General features: G+C 34.5%; 1 protein-coding gene across 1 annotated transcript in view; it reads left to right on the top strand.

The window, feature by feature from the left end:
- DACH1 (dachshund family transcription factor 1) overlaps positions 1-26,825 on the top strand; it is a gene marked incomplete at its 5' end in the record, with an annotated part of 423,490 nt that overhangs the window by 383,643 nt on the left and 13,022 nt on the right. The window lies entirely within an intron of this gene.

Raw genomic sequence — 26,825 nt, 5'->3', positions numbered from 1 at the left:
CCAATTGCTTTTATTTTGCATTTTAAACTCAATCATGTTGGGGTATTGTTTGACATTAATTGTGTTACTTAATCAGTTTCAAATGTGTCATTCTTGGTTTAGTGTAAAGGAAACATATCTTTTTAAAGTACCATATATGCAATAAGTAAATATCAGAAACTTGAAACATTCCTAGAGAATGTTTTTTGCCTATGTTTATTTTACCTGAAAATCATGGTATTTATTTTTTTTTAAATACTAAGCCATGAACCATATGTTATTATGAGACATCTCCTTGGATATACAAGATTAATGCAATTGTAAATGTAGAAAAGACTTCATTTTTAAGAGTCTTATGGATTTCAGCAAAATTATATATGTGTGTACATGTTATTAAAATCATAAGACTCTCTTGCATCTCTTTTAAAAATTACATACACATATTAACAAATTCCTAACAAAGCCAGTCCTCCCGATCAGAGCCAATACCTTAGTAAGGCCAATCTAAGCTAATAAAAGACAAAAAGGGTAATTGACCATACCTTCGCTACACTTCCCATTGGCTAATCAGGGCGATATGCAAATTAACTGCCAAGAAAGATGGTGTTTAACCTCCAACAAAGATGGCGGTTAATTTGCATACATAGGCACAAGGATGGGAGGCGAAAGGGGAAGGATAGTGATTGGAAACCCAGGCAGCAGGCAAGAGCCGGGAGGCAGGGCAAAGGCGGCCCTGCCCCCCAGCCCTGGATCAGAGAACCGGGCCACCTTTGATCAGTGATCGGAGAAGCCGCTGTGATCCCACAGCAGGCAAAGGCAGCCTGCAGCCAGCCCCTGTGTGCCCCTCCCCCTGGGTCACCACGGCGATCCCACAGCAGGCAAGGGCAGCCTGCAGCCAGCCCCTGTGTGTGCCTGCCCCTGAGTTGCCGCGGTGATCTCAGAGCAGGAAAGAGCGGCCCCACCCTGGCCACAGCTCAAGGGAGAGTACAACACACAGTGGAGGCCAGGAGCCTGAGAGATCAACAGAGAGGGGCACCTGCTCCAAGCCTCCACGGTGTGGCTGGGGGAAGGCCCCCAGCAGACACACACACACACACACACACACACACACACAGGGCAACTGCTCCGAGCCTCTGCTGCCAGACTGTGGCCATCAGTAGGACATCCACTGAGGGCTCCCGGACTGAGGGGCAGGCTGGGCTGAGGGAACCCCACCCCCCAGTGTACGAATTTCATGCACTGGGCCTCTAGTGTAAAAATATCAGCCCTGGCTTGTGTGAGCAGGGGTTGGTTACTCATGCACTGACTTAGCTAATGTCCAAGAAAGCACATGAATCTCTAGTTAAATGTGATATATAAATTACCTGGTGTCCACAGAATTCTCAAGATGGTCAGAAATCAATCTAAGAAAAATTATAGACAATATATTCTTGCACATAAATAGGAGATTTGTCATTAATATTAAGAAATATTTAGGCAATGATGAAAAATCTTTGCATAGTTGACATAATATATATTTTAAGAGTTTGCTATCAGAAATATTTTGGTCATCAATAAGGTTACAGTTATTATTATTTGAATCTTCAAAATTCACATATATTCAAATATATATTTTATTATGGAAAAAATCTTGCTGTATGAGATTGAAATATTGAGTTTTCTTTCTAATGTGATTTGCTTACTCTGAGGAAAGTTTTTAATCATAAATTGCCTTTTTGTTTACTATTCAGAATGCTATCAGTTGGGCAACATAGAAGACCTACCCAAATAAACTCATAATTAAGGAAACAAAACATTTGAACAAGTATATATAGTAACTTTAAGCCAAATATAATGATTATGAGGTTATTTATTGCTTTTTTTAATTATAATATAAATCTTCATTCATTCATTCATTCATTCATTCATTCATCCAGCCTGTCAATTGAAATGATGTTCCTCAAGTTTAATTTTCTTAAAATTGTTTAATGCACAGTTGGTTTTCAATAAGACTCTTAACTAATATTCATGATTTTAATTAGATATTATAAATTTTATCAAATGTAATTTTAAAAAAATACTGTACATGAATTTGTATTTCTGTGTGTTGGTTGCTAAAAAGTTATTTAACCAGCAGTTGAACTACCCAAGACTTTTAAAATACGACTGCAAAGGGATCACCTTTTGCTACTCTAATTCCACTAAATAAGCTCATTTAGCCCTTTGAGGTTGTTTTAACCTTAGAAATGAAATCCATATACTTGGAAGCTAACAAACAGAACAAAATTAACTGTGAACAAAATAAATCAAAGGAAAAAGACTCTAGTTAAATTCCGAGTGTAAGCATAAGAATGGGAAAAGCAAAGAAGAAAGAACCAGAACTCATGACTGATTTGTGACATGGTCTGTGTCAGGCGTTTGGGGAGCCATGAGCACCTGCTGCTTCACAGTTCAGGAGTGACACACGCACAGCCTCTTGCTCCCTTCGCTTTCTCTCTGTGTCCCTGAGCCCAGGTGTTACGATAGTCTTTGTACTCTTTCTTGCTCCCAATCCAGCCATAACTGAAATTATTCTCTCTTCCCAAATAAACTCAACTTAATTAGGACAGACAAAGGAAGCCCACATTTCTTCATGCTTGTCATGTATTTATTTTTAACATTTTGACAATTAAAAAATGCCACGCTTGGCCCAAGATTCAGTTACCTAAGAGTCAGGCACTTCAATACTGCTCAAGTGCCAAGTCATTCCTCCTGTAAGCGCCTCAGGGTAGACTAAATGTTGCCTTTTGGGCATTTAAGACCATAATAGAGGAGGGGAAGTGGAAAGTGGAAACAAGAAAGCAGTTTAAAAAGTATTCCTGAGGAAAGAATTAATTACTTATCTTGATAAGTAAGATATATAAGCTCATACTACACAGGGATGAATTCATCATTGATACTTCTATTTATTTTTATTGATTGGTTGATTTTAGAGAGGGAGGTAGAGAGAGAGAGACTTCAATTTGTTGCACCACCCATTTATGCATTCATTGGTTGCTTCTTGTATGTGTCCTGACAAGAGTTAAAACCTGCAACCTTGGTGTAGCTGTATGACCAACTGAACTATCTGGCGAGGGCTTTGTTGCTAATAACGTGTCATAACTAACTCACAATTTATGAGTTTGTGGTGATATTACAAATAAAAAAACTAAAATACAAAAACTTGTTTTAAAAGCTGATCTGCATACTGATTAATGCTCTCATACCTTGAGTCTTACATGTCCTGATTTGTGTTGGAGTTTAAAATTTTTATTTCTAAGCTTTTTGTAAGATCTTTTGAGTATATAGAGTCGACATAGTATGTATAAATACTCACTGAGCAATTTTTTGCACTAGACATTAAATATCCTCCAAACCCCTTACTGTATGTGTGGGTTACACATGCACACCCTATATGCAGCCAATTCTGTCACCTGATGGCTCTCTTTAGCTAGGTCCTACCTAGACTCTTTATTCTCCCTCGCGAAGCAACAGTATCCACCTAAATAACTTGTGTATCTTAACAACTTTATAAACGATCTTCTCAGCCCATTCAGACATCTGTTAAGAACACCAGATAATCTTCAACTTTTAATTGGCTGTCTCACTGCAAGGTCAAGGTCAGTGCACAAAACAGAAAGGATCCTCCCTCCCTGCCCCTGCGAACCTGTCTTCCTCCACTGCTCCCTCCCTATGGTCCCCTCATCTGTCCAATCAGGTATCCTCCTTAATATGTAATGAGAGAGTCAGCTTGACATTTCCCTGCCACACCCTTTACACCTAATCACAAGTCTCGCCCCTTATTCTCTGTGCTTTTATTTCACTGGAATCCCACCCCCCTCCGAAAGCCTCACATGTTTCCCCCTTCCAAAGAGATTTGCCCTCTTCCCTGCCTTTACTTACCCATCCTGAAGGTCTCATCTTAGAAGTTCCTGCCTTCAGGAATGCTTCCTAGACTCCATGCCTGCCCTGGCAGCACCTTCCTGACCCCGGGATCTAGTTAAGACTCTTAGAGGTTCTGCACACACCTCTCACTTCACAACAGCATGCTGTCCATTTATAGTTCCTTGTTCAAGTCTTCTTTCTCTCTGCAAGAAGCCAGCAGAGCATGAACCACACCAATTTTGTTCATTACTGTATACTAGTGCATGGCAGAATGCTTGACACATATGGTGCCTGTTAGGTGTTGAAGGATTGCATCAAACATTGATGAGTTAGTATCCATATTAAATCTTGTGGATGCTGAAGATACCATTGTTCTGACATTTCTCAGAATTTAGTTGGAGAGACTAATGGGAGCAAATAAAGGATAATATGATTCTGCCTACCAAAATCAGAATTACAAATTCAGGCAGAATTAGTTTTTATTCCTGACAGCCAAATTAACATTGTCTTTCTTTTTCTTGTGGGCATTTCTAATAATTCTTTCCTTTTGCACATTTGGCCTAAGATTTGGATTTTTTTATTATTCACTTATGCTCAATTTTCATTATAAATTTATATTTAATTTAACATACTTTAATCACATTTCTAAATAACACTTTATTCGTTGATTTAATATAAATTAACCTCATGCTTGTTTTTTTAATGTTTCATATAATTTCAAATGATTGAATCTTCCACATATATTGTTTAGGTGACCTATCAGTATATAGACATGAACTATGACATGGGAGAATGGTGAATTAGGTCTGTTTTATCTGTGTGTTTTATAAATTTCCAAAATATCTACAAAGTTCACTTTTGAAATCGTACCTGTTCCTTTTTCTTTCTAAGTAAAAAAAACTGTCCTTTTAAAACAGAGTAATTGTTAATCAGAGGGAAAGGGGGGTGGGAGGGGTAGAGGTGGGTCAAGGGGGTGTAAATGGGGAAAGAAAGAGACTTTGCTTTAGGCAATGGGCACACGATGCAGTGTGCAGATGATGTTTTTTTTTTGAATTGTACTCTTGAAATCTGTATGGTTTTGTGAACCAATGTCACCCCAATAAATTCAATGAAAAATAAGTAAATGTTAAAAATAAATTGAAATGTGGATCACAGTTCCTCTGACATATTAGAATATCTGTAAGCTATGCTTACAAAATCTTGACTTCACTTGAAAGTACATCTCTTTTATTTACATCCAATGGCCATAAACAAAACTGTTTGGCTTTTCTTTTTTATTTATTTGTTTAAATTATATCAGATCATACAAAACCAAACATTCTTTCAAATTAAAGGACATGAAAGACTTCCTTCACATTAACAATCCTTTTTAATTTCTAATTTAAAAATATCTTCTTTCTTCTCCCTAGATAGTTGAAGATACATGTTTAATTTTAAAAATATTTATTTGTTCAACAAATATTTACTGAACACTGATGACATGCCAAGTGCACTTGTGTTACTGCTTCAGCATTGGAAAAGAACTTTAAAAATTAATTAAATCTCTTTATTTTGCAAAAGCTTAGTGAGGGTACATGACTTCTTAAAAGGTTATACCATGAGTTAATGGGAGTTGGGAATATAACTTGGTTCAATTGCTTTTCACATCCCCTTATATTTTTCCTGATTGTTTTTAGACTAGGATTGTTACAATATTGCTCTTTTAAAATATGTATGCAGTTATTGCTACAGTAGCCTCCCCTTATCCTTATCTGCAGGGAATACATTTCAATACTCACAATGCCTGAAACCCAGGGTATTATCGAACCATTTTTTTTCATATATATACATACATATGCTAAAGTTTAATTTATAAATTAGACAGAGTAATAGAGTAACAATAATAACTAATAATAAAATAGTTGGGGGGAACCCCTTAGCCTGGCCTGCACCCTCTCGCAGACCAGGAGCCCTAGGAGGATGTCTGACTGACATCCTTAGCGCTGCCACGGAGGCAAGAGAGGCCCCCACCACCACCGCTGCACTCACAACCATGAGCCCAGCTTCTGGTTGAACAGCGCTCCCCCTGTGGGAGTGCACTGACCACCAGGGGGCAGCTCCTGCATTGAGTGTCTGCCCCCTGGTGGTCAGTGTACATCATAGCGACCAATTGTTCCACCGTTTGGTCGATTTGCATATTAGCCTTTTATTATATAGAATTGCAATTATGGTTATGTGATTCTGTCTCTCTGTCCCACTCTGTGATAACCAGTCTGATAACCTGCCGGGACTGACCAGCAGACCCTGAGCAATGGATGACTGGATTACTCTGACACATGTTTTTTTGTGAAAGAGAGGCTAAGGGGCTGCTTGGCTATAGGGATCAAACAGCCATGTTTGCCTGACTCCTTAGGCTTTTATTGTAACAACAGCTTGAACTAAAATTAACTATTAGATACTATCAGCAGGGTAAGCATCCTTGAGGAGACACATGCTTCTACAAGGTTGTGTCTAAAGACTAAACATAGAGATTCCAGTAAAATACCCGGGGGCTCGGAATTGTTTGGAAAAGTCAAGGCAGGGGCTGCCGCCTTCGGCAAGGTCCTTCTAGAGGCCCCTGACCTTTCAGAGAATCCTCCTTACAGACTTTCCAACCAAGCCCCGTGCTTCCCCACAATAAATAACCCAGACTATTACTAAGTGACTAGTAGACTAGTAGCATATATAGTATGGATATGCTATACAATGGAGTGATTCACTCCCAGGGTGGGACTAGCAGGAAGGTGCATGATTTCATCAGGCTACTCAAAATGGAGCACAATTTCAATGTATGAATTGCTTATTTCTGGAATTTTTCATTTAATATTTTTGAACTGCTGTTGGCCATGGGTAACTGAAAATTTCAGAAAGCAAAGCAGCAGTTTGGGGGAAGGGGGGAAAGACACCACGTTATTTGTTTAGTAACTCACAGCTCCAAGGTATTATAATGCAGGTCATTCTTAAGAGTAAAAATTATTCTTTTCTCAAGCTTTTAAAAATTAAATCAAGTATTGCAATACTCAATGAATTTCTTAGTAATATATTTTTTAGACTTAATGATATGACAAAGTGGGAGTACTCACTTATTAAAATAATGAGGTGGAGTAGGAATTGATATTTATTGGGCCTTTCCTGTACATTCTAATTTAAAGGTGAGATAACTAAAGCTCAGAGTGGCTAACTAACATTCTCACATTTGTACTATGAATGAATGGGGTTGCTGGCATTTGATTCTATATTGATGACTCCCCTCTTCCAAATTGTTGTTCTTTCCTCCATGCTTTGTTGTCTGAATTTACATGTCTCTCTCCTAGGATAACTTCTTGAAGCTCCATTACTCATTTTGGATAGTTAGCACATTACTCCAAAAGTTCAAAATAGTCTACTGACAGCTACTTAGGAATGATATACATTTGGGGGAAAATATTTTTCCTTTCCAGTTTCTTTTTTTACTTTTTCATTAGCCATCATACCTACATACAATGTTCATAGACACTTCAGACACACTGGGGGAAAATCTCACTTTAAGTGAAGAAAATAAACTGGCAATATGAGAAATTAATAATTTTTAGATAAAAGACTTATCTACATTAATTAGCATGCAATGAATAAATTTAAAATCAGACACAGATCCAATTTTAATTTAATATAAGACATTTGGAAAGCTTCTTCATTCCTTGTGCAGTGTGTGGTTGAACAGAATCTATATATATAAAGCCTAAGCGACCGTTAGGATGAGTGACCAGAATGACCAGTCGATCAGTCGCTATGATGCACACTGACCACCAGGGGGCAGACGCTCAATGCAGGAGCTGCCTCCTGGTGGTCAGTGCACTCCCACAGGGGGAATGCTGCTGAGCCAGAAGCCAGGCTCATGGCTGGCGAGCGCAGCTGCGGTGGCGGGAGCCTTTCCCGACTCCACAGCAGCATTACCAAGCAGCGGCAGGAGGCGGAGCGGGCCATCATGAGCGTGAGTGCCACAGCGCTGGCTCAGGCTCCTCCCTGTCTGCCTGCCACTTGGCACCTGTGAGGATTGGGCCTAAACCGGCAGTTGGACATCCCCGTAGGGGTCCCAGATTGCAAGAGGGCACAGGCCAGGCTGAAGACCTCCCTCCCCCGTGCACAACCAGGCCTCTAGTTTATATATATAAAAGCCTAAGTAACCTTTACGACCAGTCGACTGTTCAACCGGTCACTATGATGCGCACTGACCACCAGGGGGCAGACATTCAATGCAGGAGCTGCCCCCTGGTGGTCAGTGTGCTCCCACAGTGGGAGTGCTGCTCAGCCAGAAGCCGGACTCATGGCTGGCAAGCGCAATTGCAGTGGTGGCGGGAGCCTCTCCTGCCTCCGCAGCAGTGCTATCTAGAGAAGCGGCGGCGGTGGGGCTGGGATGAACAGCCCTGGCTCAGGCTCCTCTCCGCCACCTGCCACTTTCCACACTGCTATATCACTCAGGGGATGTCAGACTGCAAGTTTTGGCCTGATCCCCACAGGCTGGCCTACGGGGATTGGGCCGAAACCAGCAGTCCGACATCCCCTGAGGGGTCCTGGATTGCGAGAGGGCGCAGGCCAGGCTGAGGGACCCCACCTGTGCACAAATCCGTGCACCGGGCTTCTAGTTACTAAATGATATCCCAAGACTTTTACACTATAATAGGCTTAAATGGAACCTTACTTAAACTTATCACTTGTGAGATATTTATGGAAGTAGTGTATAAATTTGATTTCATATGCATATATTTATTTCTAATCCTTAAAGGAAGACCTGTAAATATAATGCAAGAGTGGAAATTTTCTAACTCTGTAGAATCGAGCAATGAAAAGTGCTAGGAGTCAGGTCTAGATTCAGATCTTAACTCTACTCTTTTTTTTCTTTAGTAATTGCTTAACCTCAGAGGGTTATTATGAATATTAAATAAAATAATCCATGTAAAACACTTAACACACACTACGCAATAGTAGGCACACAGTTAAGTTTTAACTGTTAATATTAAATCTTATTACTTTGCGCTTATTTATAGTGCCTAGCAACTGGTAAACACTGAAGCTATTATTACTCTAACATATACATTACTTTTCTTTTTTCAGAAATTTGGTCTTTATTTATAATATAATGTTGATTTAGTTCCATATTAAAGTTTTTGCAGAAATTTACAAGAATTTTTTTGTTACCTGAACTTAATTTTCCATATTTAAAGATGTCTTTATTTAGCTTAAAAGGGAGATCCTTTCAATTAAAAAACAACAACAAGGGGAGGGTATGCTTAAAACTGATTTCTGGGCTGCCTGCAGTACATATTGACTATTGTTTATTCACTTACAAATATGTAATCACCATAGGGTTTACCTCCAACTATTTTTCTTGATCTTAAAAAAAAATAATAACATTACATTACTATGAACAAAACTAAACAATAATACATTTACTCTAGTCTCTTGGAACTGGTTTCTGGTGTTTGGCAGCATTTCAATACAGCTAATCAATTTAAGACAGCATTGATTAAGTTGAACAAAAGATGATATTGATTGCAGGCAGTAACCAGTAAACAGGCTAATGTTCCATAGTTATCACAGGTCATTGTTAACTACTCATTTAACTTGACAGAGTTATTATTATTAAATATAAAGTCTCAGAGATACTAATATTTTAATATTTTATAAACTTTTAGAGAAGTGTTCTTTTAATTTCATTATAAGCATTTTCATTCTTTTAAGAAATATATAAAACACTAAATCTTGTTTTTGAATACAGGTAGATATGCTTAGACTCAATGTTGAAGGCTTCTTAAAGGTTTTGTTAGAAATGACTTCTTATGTAATTTAAACTAATTATACATGAACTTAGACATAGTGGGCAGTGAAGTTTGAAGTTGTTCAAAACAGTCAAAAGATGTAATTCATTATAATTATTATTACATAAAATTATTTTCAGTGTATTATTTAATAGAGTTAATTTTCTGGTTCTTATATAAAAAGCATGATTGTCATTATTTTATGTTTGTGTTGAGTTATGACATGTGAGGCTTTGTGATTTGATTTCAATTCTTATTTCATTAAATATTAGGAAAATTAAGGCAAAATGATTGGGCTTAGTTTGTAATTTTTTAAAATAAATTTTTCTGGTAAAAGTAATATAATATGTGATCAGTACTATGAGAGTTTAAGGGAGATAGGGAATATCAGGAATAATGAATTTCATTTAGAAGTTTCAAGAGGGGTAATGGACTTTTGTACAACTAAATTGTTTTTTAAGTATTAAAGAGAGCAGTTATCAATGGAAAATATAATAATGTTTTGCTAACATGGATACAATTGAAGAATTGAATTAAATTGGTATGTTCATGAACATATTTGTGGCTTAAATATTGTATGAAGACCATTATCAAAGAATAGTGACAAATGGAAATTGGGAAAGATATTATCAGGGGGCCCTAAAAATCAATGCTAGATCCATTTTGATTCAACATTATAATTAGTGATATGGAAAAGTGGTTAAACAGAACATATCAATGAAATGCATAGATAATCCTAATTTAGAAGTAGATAATTTAGAAATTTCAGGCTGAATGAAATGAGATTACCTTTGTAAGAAAGAAAATTTGATTTTAAGATCGTTTTTTAGTAAATACTAAGACGTTCCACAAATATCAATGATAGTATATGTCCACTTAACACTGTTCATATTACCCTGTACTGACAGTGCTTGGCTGCAGAACAAAGAAAAGTGCCATAGAATAGGCATAAATAAGCCTCAGTCATTTAAATTTTATATGTTTTTATTGATGATACTTTTAATTATTATAACTAAATAGACAGTTTAGCAAATTGGTTTTTTATTGTGGTCAACATTATTTTTTATTTTCTTTTTAGGCAGTATATAATTATCTTTAGATTTAAGGAAAAATTATTTAAAACAAGTTTTCATTTTGAGCCATTTATAATCTTCATTAATAAGTGAAACGTAGGTGGCCATTTTAGCCAATTAATTTGCTGACTAAAGATCTTAAGTAGAAAATGTGTATAATGTCTACCAAAGCTGAATGAAGAAGGTTACCATTTGGAAATATAGATTAGTGGTCATATTCATAAAATCTGCTTTCTCTTTTTGTAACCACCCTTAGACAGTAAAACTACACTGGCCATCTAAATAACCCTTAATAAATATAGAGAATGACTACTTTAAGAATAAGTGCAATTTTTAAAATATTTTTGAGAAATGTCATTTATACTTTAAGAGTTATAAAAGTCATAAGCTATTTAAGTTACATAAAAAGAACCATCATTCTTAAAGTATATTCACTAAACTACAGGATTTGTATGAAACAAATAAAATATTGGTATATACACCCATGGTGACAGAAAGTATGTTATCAATTTTGATAGCAGGTATATGTTTAGACATTTATGATATATAACACCCTTTGCTTTAAAATTTCCTTTAGAAAAAATAAAACATCAGTTAGACTACAAATGTAAAATGCTTATGGTGCATTATCCCACCTCCCATGATTAGGGAGAGAATGCAGACATGCCACAATAATGCTTTTTATTTCTACTGTTTGAACCATATTAATGAGAACATCATTTTTGAGAACTAATTATTTCTATTTGTCTTGTGTCACACTTTCTAATTCCCCTATATTAGCACAGCCAAAGCAAATTAATTGCTTTTCCAGCAGTTGAACCTTGTCCAAGAATGAGCTCACATTCCCTTCCAGTTTCCCTGTTTCTGGGAGTGCATTGTGTCAGAATTTCTCTGGATACTAAACATAGTCTAGAGAATATCTTTACAGATTTCTGTGCGCTCACTTGATGAAATTTATAAGTTTAAGTGACCCGCCAGGAAAGATAAAGTTCTTAGCTGCAAGATTATACATCAAAACAGTTAAAGTGAAATTAAAATTAAATGAATGAATCTCACTGAAGCAAAAAAAGCAGTAATTAATGGTTCCCTTAATTGTCTTCATAAAATATTTGCATGGGTCTAATTTGCATAATTTGCATGTATTAATTAATCTTTCAAAGGAATTTTGTGCTGAGAGAAGCCAAAAAATCTCTTTGTTTTATTTAACATCTAATGAAATATTTATCTTCTTTAATGAACTTCTCATCTTCATTAAAATAAAAATTGCACAAGTTTGTATGTTTTAAATGTTTTTATAATTGAAGTATTCAAAAAATCTCTTTAGATTTGCAACAGCTGAAAAACAAACACATTACTTACCATTCGCTATCATCTCAAAACAGCAATATTTTTTTAAAAGAAAACCTAATTTTACTTTCTCAAATGTGGCAAAGCATTTGGTGAATAAATATAATGATTTAGTGTTAAAAGTACGATTTACAAAAGCCTGATCATTTCTCTTAATGGCAGTGTTATGTTTATGGCTGAAATAGTAGGTAACAAGTGGGAATACATGAGAATCAGTATGTTTAATTGTTTGGGAAATGGTTCATTAGTTGAAAATATTTTAGTTGGTTGAAATAAATTCGTCCATTAAAATTCAAAATATCCATTTGCTATTTTTAACAATTCCTAGATTGACTGACAATATTTTCAACTTTATTCTAAATCTGTCTGCTGGAGATTTGCAGCCGGAGTTTGTCCTCTCACAAACTAAGAGATCACAGCGAAAATCAAGACATGCCTTAAAAGTGATGAAATCCAAAATGTTATCAAGTGCCAAGTGGTATATATTCAAGAGAACTAAATAAGAATCTGTGGAGACTAAAGATATATATAGAGGCCCGGTGCACTAGAGGCCCGGTGCACGAATTCGTGCACCAGTGGGGTCCCTTGGCCTGGCCTGCAGGATCAGGGTGAAACTGGCTCTCCAACTTCCCCTGAGGGGTCCCAGATTGCAAGAGGGCTCAGGCCAGGCCAAGGGACCCCACTGGTGCACAAACAGGGCTGGAGAGGGACCGCAGGAGGGCTCCAGGGACCCCAGCAGCAAGCTAACCTACAGGTTGGAACATCTGCCCCCTGGTGGTCAGTGCACATCATAGCGAGCAGTTGAGTGGCCTTAGCATATCATTAACATTTTATGCTTTGATTGGTTGAACAGACTACCGGACACTTAGCATATTAGGCTTTTATTATATAGGAGATATATATATATATATATATATATATATATATATATATATATATGGTAGGAAATTGTTTATCTGTAAATAGTATTCATTTTGATTTAGCAGAGATGGGCATCAAAAAACATTTCTTACAAAGAAGAACACCAGCTAATGTTTCTAATGCAATTTGAAGTTTGCTCAGCCTTTTCTCAAATGTTATTTTATGGTGCTCATGCATGCCCATTTTATATTATTTGAGAAAACTGAGGCGCATAGAGGTAAAGCAAAGTGCTTGGAAGCAAACTGAATTCAGGACCTCGCGTCCCTTTAACTCCATATACTTTTCTTCTACATGACATCCATTTCTTATGATAATTTATAAAGTGGCTATTAATGCCTAAATATTAAACTAGATAAGGAGGGTGGCATAAATTTATAAAGATTAAGATTCAAAATGCAAATATATAGTTTTTTCCATGTCAAGTTTAGTAACGTGATAAAGTCAATTCCATTGACTTGGGTTTTCTGTAGGATTTATTTTTAGGGAAGCTAAAGGCATTTCCATTAGGCAACAGTCATTTTGTAGCCCTGCAACTGCTCTCATAATTTACAAATTCTCATGAAGTTTTCTCTAATATAAAAAGGAAAATAAAGTCATTAGGTTACGAAGATTATTACTAATCAGTTACAAAATAAATGTCAATGCAGATTTTCTCTAGCATTAACATTGATAATTTGTTAAATAACTGAGTTCTAAAAAATTAAAATTAGCATTAGGATGAGTCAGGCCTAGGAGAGCACTGGTAAACTGAGAGCCAGAGTCTAGTGTCAACACTTCTGTTCGTTAGTGTTGTCACCCTGGTAACTCACTTTAACTGCTAAGATCTGCTCTAAGTGTCAATTGCAGAGACATCTAATTTTTTATTAGTACACACACACACACACACACACACGCACACACACAGTGTGTCCATGGTCCACTGTGGATGCATGTATTCTGGAATCAGACTACTTGGGATCAAATCTCCACACTGCTGTTTATTATCTGTGCAACACTGAGTGTGTAAATCAAACTTTCTGATTTTTTGGGTTCCTAATCTATAAAACACAAGAAATGAACATAATATCCACCTGACAGAGTTGTATGGGGATTAAGTGAATGAATATATAGAAAGAGCTTAGGACAGCACCTGGTAGAGGCTAACTTATAGTAAGAATGTGCTACTTTTACAATTCTGCACAAGTTTAATGTAATGGTACTTGCAATAGTGTTCACTAGTGGTAAAAATTAAATAATTTTTGAAATGAAAAGAAAAAATTTTAATACAATGAATAATTTTTCCTATGTGATACATGCTTTTTCTTTTAGCATGTTCTGAGGTGGAAAATAAAAATTATATTTACCAGATTTTCCAAAGCATTAAAAAATTAATGACAGAGTGTGAATTGAAATATTTATGTCAATCTAAGCAACATGGGTTAAGGAGATTTATTTGCAGCCATGTATTCTGTATTATTATTCATCTCTTTCCAAATTAAGTAAAAGATAAACCCATTATTTTTTTTACTCATTTAAGATGGAAGCATAAGAGCCTCTTAATTTTTTTATTATATTTTGGCAAATTTCTCTTAATATGGTTTGTATTCTCATAGAGTGTGGAGTAGCTACAGACTCTCCTAATTCATATATAATCATACTCCAGAGATAGTAAATCTCCAAACATAGTTCCACTTAAGCTTACTAATTACACCTATAAAACGATGAATGATGGCTACAAATTATTGGATCTGACTCTCATTCTTTATTTATTTCTCCCTGGGAGAAAGAGACTGGATGGGGAGGTTTTAGATCATAAATTATTCCCATACATAATCAGGTGTGTTGTGTTTTACTTTGATATTGCATACTGTGGTTTTACATTTACTTATGGAATTCCCATTTTAACAGATTAAAAATAATTATTTGATTTTCATGATAAAATTATATTTACTTGTATTAGTAGTTTCAATTTCTGTATTTTTTAATGACTTATACTGGTTAATATAATTTCAAGATATCTTGTTCCAAGTTATCAGTCTTTTGATTGTTTTTTATAAATTTTTCCAGAAAAGTCATACAAAATGTTACAGTCTAAAACTATCCTTGGTAAAAAGTTTGGAAATAAAGAGAAATTTTACAAATGAAAAATGTAGATTAGATGTGAGTCAGCAGGAATGGAAAGTATATTTCTCTTCAAAACACAACAGATGGTTCTGGGTTCTAGCCAACTGTTGCCCAAGTGGGACTATAAGCTCAGTACTATCATATTTGTTTTCTGAGGGAACTCAGAAATACACATTTTTATGTAAAATTACATATTTTTGAAAAAAGTACTGTTGAAGCCTGAATAAGATATTATCTTTTATGAAACAGAAAAAGAAAAGTTTTCTCAATTCAAAATAGAACCCGTCATATATCAGGTATTAACACATAAACCAAATTGAAACTAGAAATTAAGTCACAAGTAAAGAGAACGGCTCTCCTAGCTTTTCAGAATGAATACAATTTCCCCTAACTACCTTTAATTCAGACATCCTTTAGAAATAATATTTTGAGGCCCACTCCTCATATCTTCCTTCAAAAGTGTGCAATTCAGATTAATTCCATTGTGTTAGGCATGGAAGTGATATGGTTACTGCACATAATTAAAATGTCCAATTTTTTAATCTTTTAAATTATAATTGTACTTCTTAAATTATTAGGATGAGAACCATTTAAAGACATTGCAGGAGGTACTTTAAAAGTCGTTGAATTACATAATATAGCTCATAGGCTTGTATTTTCCAAAGAAATTCAGAGCCAATCTTGGCTAATGTATCCAAGTCTCAATGAATGAAGAGTGAAGTAAATCTGGTAAATAAAAAGAAAATTGTTAATGGCATAGCCATTATTCATCTACTTACGGTCTATTTTTGGAATAATTTTTTTATAATCCTTCTTAACTTTCCTGGGTGAGACTTTATTGAAATACGATATAATTCAATAACTTCCCAAGGGTTACCAGCATCAGAATCAAAATGTGGCTATAAAAACTATTTCTCCGTATCATTTTGTTCCTTATTTGTAGATATTTTATTGCAATTTTACAATGACAACTTAGAGTGCAGACAAAATTCACTGTATACCTATTGATATAGTAAGTGAGGGCAGGTGGCCCATTGCACTGGACTCATTCAGGTTCAGATTAAACAGAAACTTCTTCAGTGGCTTTCAAAAAATTACCATTGTCAAGTCCAGGTCCAGGGCAAGAACTTGCATGCATATATGCATAATCCGGGGACACAGATAATAGGCCTGGGGCAGGGATGGGGGTGGGCTAGAAGAGATCCATGGGAGAAAAAGAAGACATACGTAATACTTTCAACAATGAAGATATTTTCAAAAAAGAAATGATGGCTAACACTACAACATTTCAACCATCCAAAAAGAAGTATAAAGTCACTCAAGAATATGAGCTATTGTGTTAACAATAGAGCAAACTTCATTTTGATCTGAAGCTGGTAATAACATATAGCAGTTCCCACATTTTCTCATCTCATAATTTCACATCCACAACAAAACTCTCAACTGACTAATTCCAAAAATACTGATAGCTTTTTTCTACACAGTGAAAATGTTATGAAAATTAATGCTGGAGAGATTATAAATAAACACCAAAGTTAGGTGAATATTTTAGAGATTTATATTCTTAAGTGCCAGGATAGATAGATTTTTTAAGTCACATACAAATTGATTTCCTAAATTAATGTTTAAATATTTAGTTGGTAGATAATTGCCCACTTTGATATCAAATGCATTTCTTTGAATAGTATTTCAATGTGTGATTGTATTCCTTTGTGAGAAAATTAGAACATAGGCATCTATTTAAACCTAACAATTCGCATAGGAAGGCTGTGAATTATCACAACTCAGTAGGCTTCTTTGCATGTTATTTTTACAAAACAAAGGAAAAAAACCTTTGTAATTATTCTCTTAATGTTAAAAATTTATATTCAACAGAGGTAAAATTTTATGTTATCATTCCAAAGCTATGGGCTTTTAGATTCAACACTTGGAGTGATGAAATATTAGAGAATAAGTATGCATGAAATTTTAGCAATACTTAATGTGATAAATGGCTGTGTAGTATTCTTAAAGTCTTGAAAATAATGACTTTGATTATTGTTTTTTACTATTGGCATATGTATAATTTCCGAATAAAATGAGTTAGCAATGTGACAAACTTACATGAATATATAAAACCAGACTTCTTTTTTGTTTGTTTTTGGCTTTGATTTTAGTTTCTTCTTTAGTGTGGTACTGTCTTCTCCCTCTTTATGCCACTAACTGGATGTTTACATTTTCATGTGGTTACACTAATTAATAAAAAATATAAAGTGATATCATGAAGGAAGTTTTAGAAGCTCCAAATCATGAAATTGAAGTTATAATTGCCAGGATTGCTGTTTTCATTTTCATGTATATATTTTTCATCTGATCTCTCTTCTTAAAACCCCTCTGACCACCACAAATGTATGAAATCTTTATTGAACTGTAGAATAAAAATAAACAACAACAAAAATCATAGATGAACATGCTCCTCCAACATGGTTTCTAATATGCTTATCAGTGCCCTTTTCTGGGAGTCATCACATGAAGAGTTTGGTATAACAGAATTTTAAAGTAGCTGTGAAAAATGAAAATATATATTTAAATATATATATATATTCTCTTGAATTTTCAAAGTCCATGTTTAGTATTTTAAAGACTCCAAAAATCCTACGTTAAAGTCCTACATTAAAGTAAAAAAATGCCTTGCATAAATTACAATATATTTGACTGGGAAGTTAAACTAGCATTTCCTAAAATCATATGACTACAAAATCAATGTATTGAATTAAATGTATTAATATCTCATGGAATGAAATTTGGCACACTGTTTATTGTAACTAGTTCTTGTTAAATCTATCTGTTGTAACCAATTCACTTTAGCAATGCTTATATACTTAAGTAGGGCCAGAAAAAAGGCAGAAGAAATTATATCTTTCCTAAATAATTCATCATCTAGTACAGGCATACAGAAATAATTTTAATAAAATACATGTAGAGTTAGTTCAGGGGGTAGTAGAAACTATAGGTCAAATTGTATTTCTATATCAATATGAAATATTTAGACATTACATTAATTATGTGAAACAAATAAATTTAACAAAGCAAAACATGTAAATGCATGCTGTTTAGAAAATAACACTCAACAAACACATTAGGTAGTCATCTTTTGAAGTGTTTCCAGTAGAACTCAATTTTAGCTTTGTTGTTTGTAAGAACTCACTAGCACAATATTAAAACATGTATCCAAGGCCTAAAATTAATTTAATATGTTAAATCTGAAATATAGAAAATGTGATGATTTTTTTCCTGAAAGATGTGAAAGATCTATTGTTCTCTTTTAATGAAGTAACACTCTGATCCAGTGCTTCTGACGTGTAAACAAAGTACGTTCAAAACACAAACAAAGCAATAAAGTCCATCTGGGTGATTAGTGAAGACACATTTAAGTCTAGCTATGTAAGTCTAAATCCTCTGAGATGTCATATTATTGACATAGTTTATGTAATACTATTTGCAAACAGAAGAGAAATAAACATTATGGCTGTGTTTGAGTATGGCACTGGACAAATTCCTAAAAATTTGTAAAAATAAAGAGTAGGTCCCCGTATCTGAAATCAATATAATAAATCTAAATCTAATATAAATATTGCATAAGAAGTGTTGATAGAGAATGAGAACAAATAAATGAAAATGTAATAAATTTAGAAACGAGAATAAGGAAGATCCAAGTTCTGGTGTGCAAGGAATGGGTGGGAAGGTGCACTTGAAATACAAGGGAGAAAACTGTAGGATTTCAAAAAGGAAACCAGTGGTTGATAATTGGAAATAGGTAATCTGGAAACGAGATCCAGGCTAGAGTAAATGCTGAGGTTAGCCTGTTACTGTTGAGTCTGGTATGGCAACGGGGCATTTAGATAGCATTAGGGTAAGAACCTAAGTGAATATAGAACTAGAGTTTGAAAGTGAGGCAGTTTGAATGTGAAGGCCAGACATGACATACAACTTTGGACACCATTAAAGCCTTATTTTGAAAATATAGACTTTCTTTCCATAATCTTAATATTGTCATTATTCTGAAAGGCTAGAGTGTCCACCCCTTCCCCTTACAAAGAACAAATTATAATAACAGATGCAACATTGAGAAGCATATTCTCATGGCTATGACACTACATATCTGGAACATTTTATGCCATCCTTATTTGTAATGAATGACCTAATATATATATATATATATATATATATATATATATATATATATATGAAATATTTATATAAAATAGAGAAAACATAATGTAGCTTTTTCTATGGTGCTTAGAAAGGACGGATTACTAGTGATGAATTTTGTCCATTAAAGTGAGTGTAATAAAACTGGGACTGAGAAATTTACAGTGCTATATTATATTCATAATATTAGAATAGAGAATGCTAAAAATGCAGTGGTATAGTAGATAATTCATATTTTGACTTATTTATTTTGCATCTTTGTTGATTCTGCAGATTTTACCTATGACAAACTGTCAATTCAACTCTTGCGTTAAGAGACATGTATTTTTCATGATATTGTTTCATATGGCAATATGTTGAATATCAGTCCTTTCAAGTAATCAAACTACATTGAATAGAATCATAAAAAAGCAACAATAATTTACTCCCATTGTTAGCTTTTTCTTCTGATACATAGTTATTCTTTGCAATCGTTTGAACTGTATAATACATTCTTATTTTGATGAAGGTAAAAATTACACTTATCCTTTAGACTTTGTAGGTAAAGAAAAAATGCTCATGTAATAGTGTTTTGAATGATCACAACAAAATGTGTGTTACACAAAATAATTCTAGTCCTACACTATATTTAAAACTTTACAAGCATTGTGATTTTTCAGTACATAAGGCATTTGGTAATAAAGCCAGGAAATGCCTGGTTAGAGTTGAAGCATTTAGAGAATTCTCATCCAAGGGCTGGATTAGTAAAGAACCTGTGAAAGAGGCTACGGTTGTGAACTCTATTCAGACACCATGTTGCTATCAAAGACCTGATGGGAAAATAGGCAAGACTGATTATCAAAGACTTACAAGTTAATGTTCTTATACTATGTAAGCAAGTTTTCCTAAAAAGGATGGAACTGAATTCTGTCCAATTGAAATGAGTCAGGGATACTGAGATACAATAGGCATTCCTGGTTGAACAAAAGTAAGAGTAGTATATGGTCTGTATGGTAGGAAAATAAAGATTTATTATAAGGTAATCTTGACATAATCTTAGATGAGTTCCTTAAATTCATAGTACTTCTCAAAACTAACCTCAATCCAGGATATAATCATGTACATGGTGACATAAGTTAATTTTATTCATATCACAGTTGCTTGTGATGGGAAAATAAGGCAATGCTGACAGTAACCATAGCCACAAGCTGTTAATTTTAATGGAAATAGTGGCCTATGTTACCATGACCGAGGGCAGAATTTCACAGTGGGCATGGAATATATCAGCATTTATCTTCTTTCTAAATGTATGCACATTTTTAATAATATACTTTAAATGTTTATTTGTAGAGTTCTGGTGTTAATTTTTTGAAATTGTATTAAATAAATTTGGCAATCTCGTGGAATTTAATATATGCTGAGAACAAATTAGAACTTACAATAAACAAAGCATTTCAGATGATTCCTGAAATTCTTTGTTTCCTCAGAGATAATTTGTAAAATGCAAACTTATCTATTAGCATTGCATATATTTGTGGTAGCACATTTTGTCTTTTTTTCATCGCTTTCCATTTTAGAAAGCATTTAGTGTCTTACATTTGTTATTGTTTGTGGCTGTTTGGTTGATATTTTCCTGAATAATTTGAAAATAATTATGTCTGTTTCATTGCAAAACATGCAGTATAATAAACAACAGCTTCAAATATTCCAAGACCCCAGCTATAACCAAAAGTGAACTTGACCAATAACCACTACTGTGATTTCTCAGTACATAAGGCATTTGGTAATAAAGCCAGAGAATGTCTGAGGGATATTAAAAAGATTGTCCGGTTTCTTGTTCAACATGTTATCTTCCTACATGGTTTTAATAGAGAACTTTAGACTGTTTTTTCTTGTATTTTCTTTTTTGGTAAATGGCAGTTCATTAAATGGTAACAACTTTAACAGTGTGGAACATACCATATTCTGGGATGATTACCTCTGTCACAATTGCACCAAGTGATTTGATACAATCATAATCATTATTATTCTGAAATAAATTTAATATAAGGATTAGACTATTGAAAATTATAATTTTTATTTCTGAGACTGCCACTATATTCTGAAATAAATTTAATATAAGGATTAGACTATTGAAAATTATAATTTTTATTTCTGAGACTGCCACTATATATCATGAAATAAAATTATCAGTCTTCCAGAAAAATCTTTTACTCCCAGTAGAATAAAAGTACCCTCTCCGGCTGGTGTAGCTCAGTGGCTGAGCATCCACCCATAAACCATCCGTTTGATTCCTCATCAGGGCACAGTCCTGGGTTGCATGCTCAATCCCTAGTTAGGGATTGTGCAGAAGGCAGACAGTTGATATTTCTCTCTCATTGATTTTCTATCTCTCTACCCACTTCTCTCTAAAAGTCAATACAAATATAGAAAGATAGATAGATAGATAGATAGATAGATAGATAGATGATAGATAGATAGATAGATAGATAGATGATAGATTGTATAGAAAGTGATATAAGTATAGATGATAGATAGATAGATAGATAGATAGATAGATAGATAGATAGATAGATAGATGATAGATAGATAAATAGATAGATATAGATATTTAACATATATAGTTTAAAAAGACCCAGCAAGTTCTTTAAACATGTGAAAATAAACATAATGTGATTTAGAATAATGTGTTCCATTTGTAGCAAATCAGAGATGTTCTTAAAAATTATTTTGCTATAGGGAGACAATAAATATTGTACAGGGAAACATGCAGGTTGGTTTTGTTGTTTCTCTGAAATGCAGGCAAATTTCCAGGAGAACTTACAAGGTGGCTTGGTGAGTTCACATGACCCAGAGTTGGGTTATCAGTCTTCTCCAGAAGAAAGCAAACAGATATATTAAAACACTGGAAGTCATAAGAAATGAAAAATTTACCTATGTCATTGACCAGCACATCTTTTTATAAAGGAAGGAGCATTAATTATGTGTTGTGGCATAACAAATTATTTCAAAACTTCATTGTTTATTACCTCACATGTATTACCTCACTGTTTCTGTGTGTGAAGAATCGTGGAATAGCTTAGTTGGGTCCTCTGCTTCAGGCTCTTTCCCAGGCTGTAGTAAGTTGGTGGCAGGAGCTGCAGTCATCACTAGACTCAACTGAGGCAGGGCCTACTTCCAAGCTTCTCGTATGGCTGATGGCATCCTCCTGTCCTGAAGAGTGTTGGACTGAGAGCCTCAATACTTGCTGACAATTAACCTGGTTATTGACACTTGGACTCTGGATGGGGCAACTCAGTACCTGGTAACCTGCTTCATCAGATCAAGCAAGTGAAAAGATTCAGAGAGAGAGTGTGTCTGCCAGCAAGATGAAAGTCACAGTTTTTTATAACCTAATCTTGGAAGTGACTTCTCATCACTTTTGCCATATTCTCCTTATTAGAATGAAGTCACTAGGCACAGCCCACACTTAAGGTGATAGGGATCATACAAGGATGTGACTACCTGGAGAGAGGAAGCAATGCTGGCTATCTTAGAGGACTTCTACCACGGAGGGCTATGTAGAAAATGAAACTGTCAAGTTACCTAGAGAGAATGGGATCTAACAGGGAATACTATATAATTCAAATATTTTATGGACCCAGGAATATCTCCAAAAGTATATCACACATCCACATTCATTTCTGGCTCGTTGCTAAATGAGCATTTGCCAAAACTTTCCTGTTTAACTGTTTCCTCTGGGTTTATATTTCTGGACAGACGTTTTACTGATTCTCATATTCTTCTTTAGATATGTTCATGCTGCCAATACACTTTCTTACCTGTTTGCTAGTCTGTCTCTTTAATAAGACTTTTAAGTTTTTAGTGCACAAGAGCTATCTTACTTAATAGTTCTTGTACAGCATATTACTGTTCTCATCCCCACACTGTCTACATAACATTTGATGATTCCATTAGATAAGATATAAAGAAAAGCTTCCCCCCAAAGTGCCATTTATTTCATTTAAAAAATCCTCCTATTTATTGAAAAAGTTTGAGATTTTTTCATTGAAGTTTGTCATTTGTGTAGTTTAACACTAGCCCAGCATTGTGGTTCAGCATTGCATAACTATGTTAAATAAAGCTCTAGAGATTTAGAACTTTATTCACTCACAATTACTTCCTTAAACAAATATAACTTTATTGAAATTACTGTATTATTAATGCTATAGAAAATAGAAAAAAATAGAAAATGCTATACTTTAAAAGAAAAATGAGGATTTTTTTCTCTATAAAAAATAAAATAACTAGACTCTCACAAGACCTGCCCTACTAATTGACACCTTTGGTTTTCCCCCCATACATTTATTTTGAAAACTTAATTTATTCACCAAGTATTTTGCCAGTTTCTTGCAGTTCTGAAGGACACATGTGCTTGACTTGAAAGTGACTTGTTTCCCTTCTCGGCAGTATCTATTTTATCAAACAAGGCATCACATTTTTCCTGTTTTAATTAGGCAAAGGAGATAATTTGTCGATTCATCACTCAGGTTCAGTTGTGCCCTCACATGATTATCTTCTTCCATCTCTGTTTCTTAGTCTTCTTTGCCCCAGAGATGGATAGAAGAATAGAGAAAGTAATGATATTTTATTGTGCTTCACTTTGCTGAAGTTGAGAGGTCTCACCTTCCAATCAGGACAAAGTAACCTAAGTGCAAAGTACTGCGTTCTCACTTGCTGGTACATTAACCACTCTGATGGTTTCTCACTTCTTACTAATGAATGCTTAATTAGAACACACACACACACACACACACACACACACACTTTACCAAAGCAGACCTAAAAGCAATATAATTTTTATTTATTTACAGAAACAAAACTTTTAAAGAGGTCTGTGCTTGTCCTTTTATTTTTGTTTCAAACAGTTAAACAGACAGTCATTTCTTTATATCAAAATGCACATTAGCATACACAGTCCTAACTAACTGGTAATACAGTTAAGCGAACTCCGTAGACTTTAAAATTGTAAGTTTACCATTAAAACATAATGGACCAATAGACCAGAATCCAGTTTATATCCACAGCCCAGTCCAGTAAGTTTTGTAAATCTTAACCTGGTTTTTCTGAAGAACTCTATTAAGATGATCACTAAGCATATTTTTACTAATATTTGAATAGGTCTTGCCAAATGTCTTGTTGATAGCCAGAAAACATACTTACTATGAAAATACTGCCCATTTAAACAGTGAAACAGTATATGTAGATAGAAGAGGGTGTCAGTCTTCAACATTAATAACGATCTGATATTGGTGATGTATTAAACTTTACTCACTTAGGCAAATTTTTATGTTTTGAATTTGAAAAAATATTTATAAAAAAGTTCAAAAAGGTCTCAAAAGTTTCATATTTAATTTAACAAGATTCATCTACTAGTAATATTTTGTTACTGTGTACTTTATACTTTTCTCTCTCTGCATTGTATTTTCGGACTTATTTGAGAGTAGCATGTATAAATCCTAACGTGTTATATTTACCACATGTATTTCAGGGGCATTTACAAAAAGAAAAAGGGATATGCTTTTATTTATAAACAATATATTTATTAGCTCAATAAATATTTCATTGACACAATCATTTTATTTAATCTGACTTTGAAATTCATATTTTGTCTTTTGACCTAATCAAGACCCTTAGAGCATTTTAATAGCATTTCTGAGTCCAAATTAGGATCACATATTATATTTAGTTGTCATTTCTTTTTAGTCTCTTTGACCTTGATCATTTCTTTGGCCTGTTAAAAAAGTTTATGAAATTGACATTTTTGGAAGAGTTCAGTCTTAGCAGACTGTTTCTCATTTTACATCTGGTGCTTTCTCATGATTAGTCTAAGCCAGTATGCTACCCAAGTGAGGTTGTATTCTTCTCAAGGTATATCACCCAGAGGCTTATAATATCCATTACCTCTCATTTTTTATGTTATTTCGGTAGTTTTTCCAAATATTTTTATTGAGCACTTGCCAGGTTCCAGGCAATGTTCAAGGTACTAGAAATACACATGGGCATATGGTATGTTATCTGCTTGTAAGGAGATTATGGCCAGACTTTAATAAATTTCTCTAGGATTGTGAACCTTTATGTAAGTGTTAGTGTAGTTGCAACATCTTGGGGGAAACAAGAGTTTAGATCCTATGACAAGTGGTTGTAACAACACTTAAGTTCTAGTAATACAATGTATGGGTCCAAAACTTGTCTACATGAGTATAGGCTGAACATTTATGACTAAAAGTTTTGTCAGAGGGATAATTTTTTAACATTAAGCATAGAACTTTCCCTATTGTTTAAACAAACAATAGATAATTTCTGATGATTTTGTAAAGTTTTATTATTGAAAGTATTACATATGGTGCCTTTCTTCCCTCTTTGACCTCTTCTAGCCTGCCCCTGCCCTGTGCCCTAGGCCTTCACCACCCTATTCTCTTTGTCCATGGGTTATCCATATATGCATACAAGTTGTTTGATTGATCTTTTTCCCACCCACCCACATGTGATAATGTGGTCCATACTTCTGTCTCTGTATCTGTTTTGTTCATCAGTTTATTTTGATATTAGATTCCACATATAAGTGATATCATGTGATATTTGTCTTTCTCTGACCAGCTTATTTTGCTTAGCATAATAATTTCCAGTTCCCCCTATGCTGTCTCAAAGCATAAGCAGACTTTTTTTTTTACTGCTGCATAGTATTCCATGGTGTAAATGTACCACAGCTTTTTTATCCACTCATCCACTGATGGACACTTGGGCTATTTCCAGAACTTAGCTATTGTAAATTTCACTGCTATGAGCATAGGGGTGCATACATACTTTCTGATTGGTGTTTTTGGTTTCTTAGGATATATCCCTAGAAATGGGATCACTGGCAGTTTTATTTTTAATTTTTTGAGGAAACTCCATACTGTTTTCATTATGTCTGTACCAGTCTGCATTCCCACCAGCAGTGTACTAGGGTTCCTTCTTCTCCACATCCTCACCAGCACTTGTCATTTGTTGATTTGTTGATGGTGGCCATTCTGACAGGTGTGAGGTGTTACCTCATTGATATTTAAATTTGCATCTCTCTGATGATCAGTGACTTTGAGCATTTTTTCATATGTCTCTTGTCCATCTGTATGTCCACATTGGAAAAGTGTCTATTTAGGTCACTTGCCCATTTTTTAATTGGATGGTTTATCTTCTTTTTGTTAAGTTGTATGAGTTCCTTATATACTTTGGATATTAATCCTTTATCAGATGTATCATTGCCAAATATATTCTCCCATACAGTGGACTCAGTTTTCATTGTGTTGGTAGTTTCTTTTGCTGTGCAGAAACTTTTTATTTTGATATAGTTCCATTTCTTTATTTTCTTCTTAGTTTTCTTTGCCCTAGGAGGTGTATCCACAAACATATTGCTATGCTGGATGTCTGAGACTTCGCTGCCTATAGTTTCTTCTTGAATTTTTATGGTTTTGCGTCTTACATTTAAGTCTTTTATCCATTTTGAGTTTATTTTTAT

The sequence above is a fragment of the Myotis lucifugus genome, unplaced genomic scaffold (genome assembly GCF_000147115.1).
Source record: "Myotis lucifugus unplaced genomic scaffold, Myoluc2.0 scaffold_177, whole genome shotgun sequence".
Lineage (NCBI taxonomy): Eukaryota > Metazoa > Chordata > Mammalia > Chiroptera > Vespertilionidae > Myotis > Myotis lucifugus.
Note: the sequence above shows the minus strand (reverse complement) of the source record. Positions and strands in the feature narration are given on the sequence as shown.